General features: G+C 43.4%; 1 protein-coding gene across 4 annotated transcripts in view; it reads right to left on the bottom strand.

Moving 5' to 3' along the window:
* The window catches only part of tanc2a (tetratricopeptide repeat, ankyrin repeat and coiled-coil containing 2a), a 126,445-nt gene that overhangs the window by 92,951 nt on the left and 18,088 nt on the right, over positions 1-15,406 (bottom strand). For 3 of the 4 annotated variants that reach the window (XM_028985248.1, XM_028985251.1, XM_028985250.1), the window contains exon 2: positions 5,019-5,148. The gene's annotated coding sequence lies outside the window, so the exon portion shown is untranslated. Of the gene's footprint in view, positions 1-5,014; positions 5,149-15,406 lie in introns of all 4 variants that reach the window. The other variant, XM_028985249.1, reaches the window with a different exon arrangement.

A 15,406-nucleotide genomic window follows, 5' to 3' on the forward strand; every position in this document is an offset into this window, starting at 1 on the left:
ATAAAAGGTATCAGCCTTCCAGGTAAATGGACCTCTGGCTGCAGGTCTAAAATATGATACCCACTTTTCCAAGTCAGGGTCAGGGGGGAATCTGGAGTCTATCCCAGGAATCTTCCCATCCAAGGGAGAAATAATCTCTTGATAGGCCGCCAGTCCATCAGAGAGTGAAGACACTATGTATTGCCACTGGCAACTGACTGTGGGAGGAAACCTGAGTACCTAGAAGGCACCTGAGAACTACACGCCAACTCGACACAGAAAGATGCTCAAGATGTGAACACCCATTAGGTCTGGCTCCTGGCATGTGATTCTGATTAAAATACATATATAATACATTTAATGATACGACACAGCTGGGGTGTATTGGAAGCAACTTTGAGGTCATCTGATGTTTTGATGTAATGCATGATTTATATTTGAAACTCCTAGCCAAAGACTGTTCTGATATGTGCTGGGTATTACAAATATGAACACAATACAACAGATATAACACATGAGCTTAATTATAATAAATACCAAAATCAATATATTTTGTTGAGAGCCATATGAATGGACAGGCTTATGCAAATTCATCCAATTCTTCCATAACATACATATATTCCCTATTTTCCCAACATCTCAAACTACCATTCAAAAAGTGACAACAGAATAAGCATTATCAAGCATTCAGACATCCCTCTGTAATCCTGAGTTGCAGAACCGATACCCAATGACGTTTTGGAAAAAAGAACAGCATCTACTGCGGGCAGAAAAAACGACGCTGTCAGTCAGGAAAATCGTTGTCAGTTCGGGCAGCATGCAGATGTCAGATAAATAATCAAAAGCGAAGTGACTGAGCGTTTATGAGTACACATTGCAGCATCTAATTGCCAATCACAGATTGCTGCTTTGCCAAAACATTCAAGCTGCTGAATCACAAAGGCCTTTGCTTTTGAACAAGGGTGACAAGCACAACTTACAATTATGCTACTTGGTTTGCTGTGCTGATAAATACAGTATCATGAATAAAGCAGAAATCTGACAGTCCGCATGTCACATCCATGCGACTAAATATAATTTATCACTTTGCTATAGAATGTTTCTTGTTATCTAGTTTATTTTTTTTCAATTACCTTCCTCCCAAGATTCCACTAATTTACGTTTTTTGTTCTTTTAACTGAAGTGTTCTTAATCCCTGCATATCAACATCTTGGACACATATTACGTAAGTACTGTCACCACGTCCTTGTAGGAAACAACCACAACCAGTGGGTAAAAAAGCAATATATGTTTGCAAAATAACAAATAAGGTGGCACTCACTTGCTTGTTTTAATAAGCTGGAAAAATGAAAATGACAGACAGCTGAAACAGATGTCTGGACTTAAAATAGCCCACATGAGCTTTGTGATTTGATCGCAGGTGGTATGCGGCGCTCAGGCAGCTGAATCGCAGTGGTGATCAGGATAAAAAGAAGGTCTCAGAGGCTCACGGTTAGCATTTTCAGCAGTGAACAGATGGTGCTAAATATAAAAATACCTGTATCTGCCATTTGAACATATTCTTCAAGCACGCTGCAGTGGTGACTAAACCCGCATGTCCTATTCTCAATGGCTGATCTATAAATACGCAATGAAGTATGGGCCCATAACATACATGACCTGTGCTATAGACATCTTGAGACCAAGCAAAACATGTATATTTCCAGCATTTTCATTCAAATACTCAGATAAGCGAACTACTGAACGTGACAATAGTGGGTTTACAGCAAGGGAGGGCAAACTTTTAATGTGGTCAGGGGTCACATTGGCTTTTAAAACTTGTCAGACAGGCCAGGCCAGCACCAGATGAACATATATCAGACATAAACATAAAAAGGCATTACAGTATTAATATTTAAATGCAATTTTACTGGGAAATGTGTTGCTTATCAGCCTTCACTTCGGAGAAAGGCTTGCTAGACAAAGAAGGATAGAAAATATGTGGGGAAATGAGAGGGTTGAATGAAAATAGTTGAATGTTGCATGTTGTGTTACGTTAAACACAGTTTAGTGTACAGTAGGTAGGCTGCACCATCTCCATTGCAAGGTGCCAGAGGCATAAGTATACAGTCCTGGTCCGTATCCTGTATTCCTTTGCGTTGGCTTTTGTGCACGTATTCAAAAAGTAATGGAATGTGTACATATATGGATATACCTGCATAATCTTATAGGGGCAGTGTTGTGAGATCTGCACTCAACAGATGACTAGTTTAAGATACAGTTATTCATTTATTTGGATTGCCGCCTCGACAATGACTCCTTCAGCAATCTTCAGCCGGCCAGATTAAAAAAGACCAACGGGTCAAATGTGGCCCGCGGCCCGTAGTTTGCCCATCACTGGTCTACAGGCTAGGCATTGGGCTTATTCACTAATGTAAGGTCAAAGGCATCCTCAGGATTTACATAATTTCACTTCTTCAAGATACTGATAACTGCAAAGTGTTGCTTTCTTATTTTATCCTGAGGATGCCTTTGACCTTACACTAGTGAACATGCCCCATGCTTATCCCTGTGCTTAGCACCCCTACAAAAATATGTCTTAAGCATTACATGCTAAGTGTTACTCGCAGTGAATATGTTAGCGACATTCCAGTGCTATACAGAGGTCAACTTTTTTCCCCTAAAGGCACATCTGTCCTTTAGGGAATGAATTGTCCACCTCTTTTCTAATTGCCTCCTCCTCCACACCTCCCATTCTGCAGCAGATCAAAGTTAATAAGCCTCATAATCCTCTGGTGTGCCCTCGCTGTTGTTCTGGTCATTACGGCCACGATGGCTGCTGTCGTTGCTTGAGTTGGCCTTTGCTGCTGTTGCAAAACACTACAGCTCTAAAAAGGCACACTGGTTCCATTTCACAGCCAAGCGGCTATTTCACAGATGGACGGCCACAAGAATAATTAGATGAGCCTTGAGATGAAATGGCGACGTTTTTGCCCAGCCTCGACAAACAAGGGCCAGTCCTTTTTATCCTCTTCCTCACAAAACAAGGGCTACTCTTGAGCAATCGTCTTTGTGTGGATCTCAGTTTTATTTAGGTCCGCATTTTTTCATTTTTCTTTTGAAACCCAACCAGGAAGTGCCGACGGGCAATTTCATTTTCGGCCATAAATGAGATACTTCACAATCAGAGTCAGAATGTCTGAGCTCAGCAGCCAGTCACTGATCTGGGGCCACAATCACCACAGGCTCTGTCCTTTTCCAAAAGAGTACATGACTTTCAGTAAAGTATGTGTTCGAATGCGGTCGCCAGGCCGATTAAAAGCCCAGCATGATGAATGGTTTGTCACCGCAGTATCTCACTGCATAATGGCACACATAAAGCAGTGGCACGATCTCAATACCACAGAGATGAGGCATTTATTTCATCAAGCCTGGGGCTGCATAATAGAAAATAAAATTTGAGATCTTGAAAACAGGTCTCACAGTTTTCACTTAGAGCAACAGTGATTGTGCAGCAGTTATACCCCAGTTCCATTCTTCACTGTAGCCAATGACCACAGAAATTGTATCATAATAAAGTAAATTGCTGTTATAATTATTTCAGTGATGGTGCTGCATTAATGCCTTCAAATGATGTATATACTAATGTAGTGGAGCCAATATTAAGGCCATACAAGTGCATCTCAAAACGTGAATATGGTGAAAAGTTTCCATCCTTCAGCCCCAAACGAGTACTGATTACATAAATTAATATACTTCTCAGGGATCCTTTTTTAATAATCTAAGATACTAAATTTCTGATTTCCATTAACTGTCAAACATAATCATCAATATAAAACCAAAAAAATCTCTTTTATGCACACTGAAAAAAATGATGTATGATAATATAATTTTCTGTCACAGGGAGCATGGTGTATGGAAGGACTCCATTTCAGAACATGACATGGACAAGAAACACATACCAAGGTATGACAATGATTGCATGCGGACTGGACACATTCAGGTGCTTCTATTTCTTACACACAACACAGTCATGGGATTTAGGGTACACAGGGCATAGAACGCTTTGAAAACCTGGCCCGGAGTGACCTATGCTCCATGACCTATGCTCCAGCAGCCCTGACCTGCTTAGGAATAAAGAAGTGATTGAGAGAGTGAAAAAATATTTTTTGAGACAAGATGTATTCTAACGCAGCCTTGTTCTTCAGTCTTCTACAATTATATACAAGCTGTTGGAGAGGCTTACCATAAAAAAATTTAACCCACTTTCAGTGTCGTAAAGTGTACCACATATGGAATTATCTTAGCTAACCACCATGCACTGCCAATGTTGTTCAGCCTGGGGAGCCATTTTCATTTGTTGGATGGTGTGGAAACACAGTTTGGAATGGCGAGAATGTACATTTATATAACTTGTAGAGTACAGAAAAGCTTGTCCAAATAAGCTAAGAGAGACCATATGCTACCAAAGTCCAATTTTTTTTTTTAACTTGCAGCTTTTGTCGCAGCAGCCAGCTATCGTTATTTTGAGAACAACGGATCCTTAGAGGGGATCTTAAAAAATAAGACAGACATCTACACACTGCGATAACCTCGCCATGTCCCCGTTATCTGCCCAATACCACAATTTGGCAACAGACAAGATCCAAGACACATATATTTTGCTTTCTCACTTCACCCTGTGCTCTGAAAGTCTCAGCTCAATCTCCCCATCTAAATCCCAGGCTAAGCGTGTCCACGTCCTACTGGGCAGCATCCCGTAGGCTTGAGTTGATTAAATGCCTTTTTTCTTGGCCTGCGCTCCCCTTTTGCTCGATATTCAAGCTCAAGATGATTTGGGCCACTAACCATTAAAACATGGAAATGTCTGCTGCATGAACTCACTGAACCCGTGGGTTCTGGGGGGTCAAATAAGCCAGAACCTAATTTGTTTAAATCACGACACGTTTATTCTTGTCTAAATACTGTGCATGTATCAGCATGTTTTGTTGTTAGTCAACCTTCAGAGTATCAACATTCAATCTATTAATTTCATGAATTAAAAAGAAAGGCTTACCCACCATGGATGGAAGGAAGGGGACCTCACGGTGATCCGGACAGGCCTGCAGGGGGCGACGTTTGTGATTGGTCTCCTGAGGCGTTTGGCCTCTCTCCCATCTCCTTCAGCAAACACTTGGTGGTGACAGTTCTCTGTAAGGTTAAAACACAAACTGCCCATTACAAACGTGACACTTGAAAGCTCTTTATCATTAGTCATTTTTTGAAAAGCCTGAGTGTTGGGTCTAATTAAAACATGAAGTGCGTATTAGCATGTGGCGCACAAAGGACGCATGCCTTGAGTCTCAATTCCTTGAGGGATTTTAAAAGAAGAAAAAAGGGAGAGGAGGTTGAGCGCTGCCAAGGCCCGGCTGTAAAAAGATCACGTAGAGAAAAGCCTTCTCTGCATGCTGGACTCCTTGTTTCTTCCAGTGCCCTGGCTGCTGTCTGAGGATGCTTCATTTTCCATCCTTGTCCATGTTATTTATATGCAGAAAAATGAAGACTCATCTTGACCACTGGTGAGCTGGAAGGCAGCCAAAGGTTGAGCACATGATGAGGACCCAAGCTGGGCCCCCTCTCGGGTTTCTGCACCAGTATGCCTGCCCATTGTGGGCATGACATCGGAGCCGACATCGGTGACATCGATAACACGGACCATGGGCAGAACACAAGGGATGACAGACGAGAAGTGGAGGAGTAAAGGCCCACATCAGAACCACATTTACCCCAGACACATTCATCTGCTGCAAACACTGTGCACTGTGCGCATCATGTCAGCAACAATAGAAAAACACAAGCCTGCTTTATCTAAACCCTAAACTTATCTAGAAATTACCCAGAGGGGCAGTATCCGGGAAATGTCCAAATCAATTGGACCCAACCAGATACTAAACGGCCTTTGCCCTATCAGCTCTCTGGGACAAAGTCTGTGAAATATTCAATTTTCCCTGTTTGTGATTAAAAATAAATCTGATAATGGAACAAACAACACACAGAAATTAAGGTGATGAAATGTTTCCTTGCAAGACATACAAAGGAAAACCTCTAACTGCAGCGACATCAAAGTTTGGGATGTGACATCATCAGAAGCATTCAAGGAATAGCAAGAAACTTGTGACAGTTGTCCTTAAACCTTTTGCCCAGGTCACCATTCCTTAACCCAAACCAGTGGGTGAGAAACCCCTGTTAGTGACCACATGTGTGAAAGGTCACTGTCTGGACTCGATTCCCCAGACATTTCTCACGGTTCATATGTGAAAGCAGCTGTATAATCATTTCATGTGAGTGACATGGAAGTTAAATGTATGAATTGAAAATAACAGCAACAAACATGGATATGAGGAGAGGTGGGAGTAGGAGAAACAAGAACCTCTACACTAATGAAAGAAAATAGCTTGTTTCTAAACATCAAGGTCATAAATTCATGGTTAGGGGTTAAAAATATCTACCATTTTGCAGAACAGAAATTTGCATTTAGCTTCCACAGAAATGTAAAGTGGAAGAAATTATATCATGGAAATCAAACAAATTCTTCTGGCAAAAAAAAAAAGAAGATTTATCTCATACAAAATTAGGCTGTGCACCACAGTCCTTTTCCCATTGGCCAGAAGAAACAAGATGCACAATGTGAGAGCATTGTGACGCATGCATGTTAAGCACACAGCTTGTGGCAAAAAATTCAACAGTGTCAGAGTGACAAACTGCCTCGTAATCTAAAGATGCCGATGTGCAAACTATGTTGGAATTTCAGAATTCTGCTGCCATTGATACTGGTGCCCATGAGCAAGACACTTAATGGTCCCATGACATAAATTATTTTTTTTTGCTTTTGAAAATGTCTTTAGTGGTTCCTAAAACTGTATCTGAAATTCCAGATCCAACCATCTGAGCCGTCGCTCTCTGAACGGCGAAGCAGAATGACTAAAAGCACTCTTTACAGCTATCGCCATTTCGAACCACAGCAGGACAGGCTAGGGGAACTCGTATTAATGTTAAATAACTTCACAAAGTAAAATTTAACCCTGGGTTCCTCCAGGGGGACTCTCCGAGTAACTACTGATTGCAAGTCGCTTTGAATGAGGGTGTCTAATAAATGGCATAAAAAGTAAAGTACGCAAATAGCTATGTAATGTGGCTGCTCTGAATATTTATCAAGCACTAGTCTCTTTCCCTCCAGGAAAACAGCATCCACCTGGAGAGCTGACAACTGAGCTGTCTGGCTGTGTTTCAGAGAAAACAGGGCTCACAACTGAATAAAGAACATGAACAGAAAGTGGATCCACTAAACCAAACTCTAGTTTTGGCACTCAGGTGTATAGATGAACTGGTCAATCTGATATTTATCCTTACAGACATTTATCTAGTACTGTTAGTACTTTGACGGCTTCCTTGTTTCGTTCCTTCAAATAATGCAAATCTGGGTGTGTAATCCCTATCTCCTCAGGCAAAACGCTGGCTAATGGTGGCCCCCGCCACGGTGAACAAAGAAGGCTTTTTAATGTACACTACAGCATGCTTACCACTACCAGAAAATGGCCCCCGTCTTGGCCTGAGAATGAGCGAAATTGCTGGGAGTGCTGGGAGTGGGACGATCGATGGAGAGATTGTTCACTTTGTCTGAGGGCGCACTCCTACACCACTGATGGCAGCTACGGCAGCTGATGGCCTTCTTTTATTTTGCGGAGGTAGAGATAGAGAAAGAGAATATAAGAACGGTCATGTATGCAAAGCCACCAGGCTCTCTGAAACAAAATGGCCATTATTTGAAGAGTGTGGCACTAGCGACAGCATGATTGAGTGGAGGCTCAAAAAAAAAAAAAAAAAAAAGAGATTGAAAATGAGAATGGAGGAGAGTTGCACACATGAAGATGACAGGGAACCAATAAAGTCGCCAACACACACAAACTGCCAAGAAAAGCAACTGCTCTGTGACACAATCTCAGACAGCCACAAAGACAACAAATAATCATGCACACACACACACACACTGTCTTATTGGAACTGAGCCAAGGGAATCCAATATCATGCCCCGGGCTTTGATGCAGCCGGCCCAATAGCTGTGCTGGTCTCGCAACATGAACAAGATTAGCAAGTGCTATGAAGAGTGTTTCAATACCTGTGCCCAGGAAAGCAGGGTGTAATCCACTGCTGGCCGACCAGCTCCTTTAATGACTCATGGGGGAGGCTGAGGTGGGAGTTGGAGAATTGCAAGTGGGGATTCAGATGTATTTGACGAGTTGCACGACAGTTCTCTATGATACAATCATCGGTATCAATGAAAAATCAAACAGAATTTTATCATAAATCTATGTCTTTGTGAAATGTTCGAAATCCAGGTTCGAATCCCACTTACTACCATTGCGTCCCTGAGCAAGACACTTAAACCTAAGTTGCTCCAGGGGGGACTGTCCCTGTAACTACTGATTGTAAGTCGCTCTGGATAAAGGCGTCTGATAAATGCCCTAAATGTAAATGTAAATAACGGAGCAAATACTACTGTACAAGTGTTTTTACAATACTGCCCTCTGTTTGAGTTTTACAGGTTTGAAGTTGAAGTTGAAGGGCCAAACTGTCTTGAGCCATTAGAGCAGCAAAGCGTGCAGACGGGCAGAAAATTCACAGCCACTGCCAGGACAGCGGTGACACATGGCGCATGTGGTGGGGCATTCAGGTAATCACAAACTACAGGACTAAAACCGCTGCCTGTGACAGTCACCCCTCCCGACCAGATGACTTCTACGCACAATTCGACAAACAGAACGACGTGACCGTGAGGAAACCCAACTTTCCTTCCAGATTAGGTGCTGTGTCTATCCATGGCGGACGTGAGGAAAACTCTTCACAAAGTTAACTCATAAAAGGCTGCTGGACCAGACAACATCCCTCAAGGCTGTCTCAAGGCCACCACTATCGTGTATACACAGTATACAGTGTACGGAAATAATATTTCACACATAGTGCAATGGTGCAAAGTGCATAGTGTAATGAAAAATATATATGTTTATACACATTATACTAACTAAGAGTAAAGCTTAAATACTGTACAGGTTATCAAGCTTTTCTCTACAATGAACAGGACATGTAGGATTTGTGAGTGGATAAGTTGGATATTTCAAACAGAACACACAAGACAAGACAAACATGTGCAAAACGTGTAAGAATGTGCAAAAAGGAGCAGAGATGTGCAAAGATCAGGTGCATAAGGCTGGAAGTGTATTGTTGTTGAGTTTAACAGTGTTCTGGAGATGCCAGTCATTGAGAGCTCTCATTGTTTGCTCTTGCAGTGTCTGGCAGTTACAGTTCTGATGACTGTAGGAGAGAGAACAGGGCATGTGAGGGGTGGTGAGAGTCCTTCATTATGTTCCGAGCTCAGCGGACGAGTTGGGACATGGGTGGAAGTGGAACCCCGATGATGCGCTCTGCTGTCTTCACTATCCGCTGCAGGGCCTTCTGCTCAACGACTGTGCAGTTCCTGTACCAGTCAGTGATGTTGCAGCAGAGGACACTCTCAATGGTCCCTTGGTAGAACGATGTGAGGATGGTAGGAGGGAGGCTGACTTTCTTCCTGATGTTGCTGGGATTTCTTGGTGGTAGAGGTGGCGTGGTGGAGAAGAACTTCTTCATGTGCTCATGTGCACACCCAGGAACTTCACACCGCTGACAATCTAAACAGCAGATTCAATCGATGTGCAGTGGGGTGGGGACGGTCGGTTTCTTCCTGAAGTTGACAACCATCTCTTTGGTCTTGGTGACATTGAGAGTCCGGTTGTTGCTCCACCAATCCACCAGATGTTTTATCTCCTCTCTGCAGGCAGACTCATCGTTGTTGGTGATGAGCTCCACTACTGTTGTGAACTTGATGATGTGGTCCGTACTGTACTGTGCAGCACAGTCGTGTGTCAGCAGCGTGAACAGCAGTGGGCTGAGCACCATCCCTGTGGGGAACCTGTGCTCAGTCTGAGGACCTTGGAGGTGTTATTTCCTATAGACACAAACTGAGGCATGCCTGTTAGGAAGTCCAAGATCCAGCTGTAGAGTGGAGAGCTTATTCCCAGCAGGTCCGATTTCTTTGGTACTGGGATGATCTTGATGGTTTTGAGGTAGGTAGGTACCACGGCTGAACTCAGTGATGTGTTGAAGATATCTGTGAATGTTGTCTGGTCCTGCTGCTTTCTGCAGGTTTACTCTGCGGAGGGTCATCCTGATGACCCCAAAGAAGTCGTTCAGCTCATCTTTCTTGGAGGGGTTGGTGCTGCAGACCTGATGTGTTGGTTTGTAGCCTGTGATGGTCTGGATCTCCAGCCACATGTGCCTTGTGTCATTTGAAGACGTGAAGTGGCTGTTGATTTTCTCTGCATAAGCTCGCTTTGCCTCCTTAATGGCCCGTGACAGGTTGGCTCTGGCTGTAGAATAAGCCTCTTTGTCTTTGGACTGGAGGGCAGAGTACCTGATTTTCACCAGGTTGCGCAGCTTAGTGGAGAACCAGGGTTTTGGACGGGTGATGATGATCTTGTAGACAGTGACATCCTCAACACACTTGCTGATGTAGCTGGTGACTGAGGTTGTGTACTCCTCCAGGCTGCATCTCTACACATCTCCCAGTCTGTGCAGTCAAAACAGTCCTGGAGGGCAGAGATGGCCCCCTGGGGCCACGTTCTCACCTCTCTGATGGCTGGTCTGAACTGCTTGATGATGTGTCTGTAGGCTGGTGTGAGCAGTATGGAGATGTGGTCTGATTGTTCAAGGTGTGGAAGGGGTGTAGCCTTGTATGCACGCTGGATGTTTGTGTAAACAAGGTCCACCGAGTGCACCACTAGCTTTAGCATTATTGCTAGCACTAGGCAGGATGTATATCGTCCGAATCACTCCACGGACGATGCCATCGCCACCACCCTGCATCTGACCCTCACCCACCTGGATTCACAAATGCTGGTCGAGAAGCTGAGCCTGCTGAGCCTGAACACCTCCCTCTGGAACTGGATCTTGGACTTCCAAGCGATGCACAGCTCCGACCACATCATTAAATTTGCCGATGACCCGACCGTGGTGGGTCTCATCAGCAACAACGATGAGTCCGTGTACAGAGAGGAGGTCCAATGACTGAAGGACTGGTGTAAAGTCAACAATCTATTTCTGAACGTGGACAAAATGAAGGAGACGATTGATGACTCCCGACTGTATACCAGCATATTCATGTATCATGGACTGATATATTGCTTTTTCAATTACCTTTCCCACCCCTAGTGGACAGCTATGGTACAAAAATATTTAAATATATCATATAGCACTTCAGATTCAGATAAAAATACTGACATTTGAAAATCAAACACACCTTCCACATCTCTGAAAATAGCAGTTTGGTTCAAACCTCAATTTTTGGTCTGAACATTGTTTTTATTTGTGGTATTCATAAATGAATAAAGTGTAGGGATACACTTGTTTTCTGTTCTGTAAACTGAGTAAAAAATAAGTCAACCTGTCTCTTCAAATCAGTTCTTTTCAGAAGAGAGCAGTGAACTGAACAAATGCCTACAGCGCTGGTAATTCCAATTGTACTCAGATGTTTCAGTGGACATCTGGGGACCACGGCTGCTACCAAAATGTGTTACAGTGTTAATTGTGAAATGAAACATTGATCATTTACTGAGAGCAGATTGTTACTGTATGGGTAGCAGCGGGTTGAGGAGGTGTGTGTCGTGGTTCTGCCTTTTGGACGTTCTGCTCCTCATTGCCCTTATCTCGTCTTCACGACATCTGTCACTCCCACATAACCCATCTCCAATGCTCTCCCCCCTGTCCCACGCATGAACACGAATGCCTCCTGTTGCTGATTGGACAGAATTGTGGTAACAGAGGCAGAACCACTGTAAAAACAACTTGATTTTTATTCAAATTGTCAATAGCATTTTACCCTAAAGTACAATATAAATCAAACAAATAGTTAAGTAGTTTAGTTCTTGTATTATCTTTATGCAATGCAACCCCATTACTAATCTATGTTTCACATTCTCTTAAGAGTAATGCATTCAGAAGAGAAAGGCAGAGTTCAGCTCTAATTTCTACCAACTGACGTTTCTCTACATGGCCCAAGAAAGAGCACGATTTACCAAACAGACCTTCACAATGGAGCAGCTAACTTATTTAAACTAAATGGTGGGGATTGTGCACTAAATGCTTCCCCTTCACTGGAGGCTTTGTTGCACTCCAAGCCAGGCTTTAATGAGGTGTTCTCAGCACCGGGTCCTCCTCAATGGACGCCTTGTAGTCGGACGCACAAACCGGATCCAGCCTGGGGTGGCTCGGAAGCGCTCAATAAAAGTGTCACAAGTGTCATTGCCACACAAGAAGGATGGTACAGGGAATTATGATTACAGATGCCCAGATCTGTCAGATCTTCCCTTTTAATCGCAAGGAGAAACAGCAAATTGAAACTGACTTGTCAATACAAATTGACTGATCAATTCCTGGTGGCTCTGATGACTATTTTTTGCTACTTTTAGAACAGAACAAGCCCTCCAAGTCATAGATGTATGACCCCAATTCCTAAGGGACTCTGTGACTTGGAAAGATGGGGGAGGGGTGGCATGGGGATTCTACGGTCTAGACACAGAGGGGCAGGGCTCTGGATTGGGAAGGGTGGGTGCTCAGGGCAACCATCTGCCTTCCAACAGATAAATCTTGATTACAAGTTGATGGGTGGTGGGGGGAAGATGGATAGTAAAGATCCTCTGGGCAACTCACCCTGTGCCAGCAGGCTTGTGAGTCCGAGCTCTTGAGGGGTGGTCAACAGGCCAAGTGGTTTATATAGGAGATTTCAGCCATGTGAATATAATCAAGCATATGGAATAAAGCTAAATCACAATAGACCCTGATGAGAGCACGAGCCAGTACAGAAGTTCACCATGCCCTGGAAACAGAGAGCAGACTGAGTGCTTTGCCAGAATATAAATAATCCCCAGTAATGTCCTCAAACTGAGCACAGTGATAAAAGAATGAACCTGGTGATTAAATTCACAATCTGGTTGTCCAATATACATACAAATGTTTGCAAAGTTCTAAATTAAGGCAGGGGAAGGTCCTCGTTCTAATAGTATTACTGTAAATGATGTGTCCGTTTCGATCAGAAATAAAAAAACACATGCAGGCTTCATCTCTCATTCCTTAAAAAGCAGCCTGATCGTCTCTCTTTGTCAGTGGCCCTGCCGTGATGGAGGTGAAAGAGGCTTAGTAGGGCCAAGTACGCTGGGCAGAATGCCGGTCACATTTGTAAAGGCAAATAAAAGGGTTAAGAAGAGAGGACAGACCCGGGATGGCCCTCGTCCCCAAGTGTCTCGTCCTTTACTAAACCAAACGCTCTACACTGACTCCCCCATGACACGTCCGGAGAGGAGAAGGGGGGGTGTACAGAGAAACGCAGCCAAAGCATCCTTCAGGATCCCCTCGCAAACCTCGAATGTCTGCCCTCCTCCAGTTTAATCTGCATTTTCTCAGCGGGGGGTGTTGTTTCTCAGGGTTAGCTCTTTATCTTACCCTGGCCTGTGTTTAAATTTGGAAGTATAGCGTGAACAATGAGCCGCGTTCAAGCTGCACAATCTGGAGGACATGACACACGGAAGAATATCATTTCCATGAAAAAGAGCAGGGACGTTCGCCATTAAGCAAACCCTTTCTTTGCTGGGGGGGAGACGATAAACTGCACTGATTGAAGACTAAATAGCTTGGGGCGATTTCAAAGCCCATGAGAGAGCCTGTCATCATAAAGTAAGCACAGATAAGACATTTATAGTGATAATCTCCCCCTGGAAAAGTACTGAGCTAGACAATCAGGTATAGGCATGTACACTATGAAAAGACACCTATAATATAGGATGCATGATAGAAAAGTCATTGCTTGTTGAAAATCAGGAAAATAACAACCAAAATATTTGGTACATTATACCAGCATTCTAAATGTATTTTAATATAAAATCCTAATGTAAACTTATTATAATAAAGTTTAAATCAATATTATGATGTAGAAAGTCAGTTCTACAGGGGTGGTAGTAGCCTAGTGGGTAACACACTCGCCTAAGAACCAGAAGACCCAGGTTCGAATCCCACCTACTACCATTGTGTCCCTAAGTTGCTCCAGGGGGGACTGTCCCTGTAACTACTGATTGTAAGTCGCTCTGGATAAGGGCGTCTGATAAATGCTGTAAATGTAAATGTAGTTTCCCAGTCATCAAGGTGATATCAGGGCTCCATTCGCCATACAAAAATGTGGTCGTCCTGAGCACATTCCTGTGAACTCCTGATTCAGGCACCATAAAAGAGTTGCTAAGGGACTCCTGGACAAGAGAAAGAGCGTGAATGTAATTTGCCAATCACATAAACGGAATGTGCAGAAAATTGGGCCAGTGCGACACAAAGCCTCTTCCTTAGGATGGCATAGCTGCTGACATGACACATCGCCATCGTTATGCCAACATGAAAATGATTTCTCCTCCTCCATCTTCTAAATTCTCGCTCATTAAATCAATTACACGCCATCGCACCGCCCGTCTGGAAACTTTCAACTGCAGCCCTGTGGGGACTCAATAGGAGTGGCTTTCCGTCCGTCATTAACGCAGCCGTTGCTAACTGTAGGCTGAGGGTGCAAGAGGTCAGGAGCTTGTCTGCAAAGACATGTACCACTTTGACAGGACCTGCCTCCAGAACATACTTTGAAGACGTTTGAAGGAGGGTATGGCTGAAGTTTGAAGGTGACAGAAAGGTAAGAGTGCTTGAGCAACTGTAGGAGGATGGGAGATCACACTTCATGCTGAATACCTTTACGCCTTCGAGCAAAACTGCTGTGTCGGGGTGTGAGTTTAGAGTGCTAACTCCCAGGAGACCCAGACAGACAAGATCACAAGACAAATGGCAGGTTAAATATAAATGTCACTGTAGATAATATGAAAAAACACAAACACTATGGGAAGTAAAAGGAAAGCAAGGGCATTACAACCATTCAGTAATCTGAACACATATTCTCTCAGACAAAAAAAAGAAAAACAGCATGATATTGCACAAGGCTGTCTGCTTTTGCAACCAACACCAGCCCCTACATTGTGCTTCCACTTCTAGGTGTTAAAAGACATTTCTGCCATGATAAGAAATGTTGCTGGTTTTGCAAAGAAATGGATTAAGAAAACAGCACCTTGTTTGGAACTGATGGAAGAAGTCATAGTAAATACAGATTCACAAAAGCTGTACAGACAGCCATTACACCTCCAATACAGTTCTGATCCATTGAGGCATTTGAAGCGGGTCCTGTGGAATATGGTACCAAGTATTTGGTGCTTTTATAGGTATCGTTCAGGAGCAGCATTCAAAGCAATGTATCACTGTATTATTGGCATACACTGAAAAAAGTGAACACATCATTTAA

Source organism: Denticeps clupeoides, chromosome 7, assembly GCF_900700375.1.
Source record: "Denticeps clupeoides chromosome 7, fDenClu1.1, whole genome shotgun sequence".
NCBI classification, from domain to species: domain Eukaryota; kingdom Metazoa; phylum Chordata; class Actinopteri; order Clupeiformes; family Denticipitidae; genus Denticeps; species Denticeps clupeoides.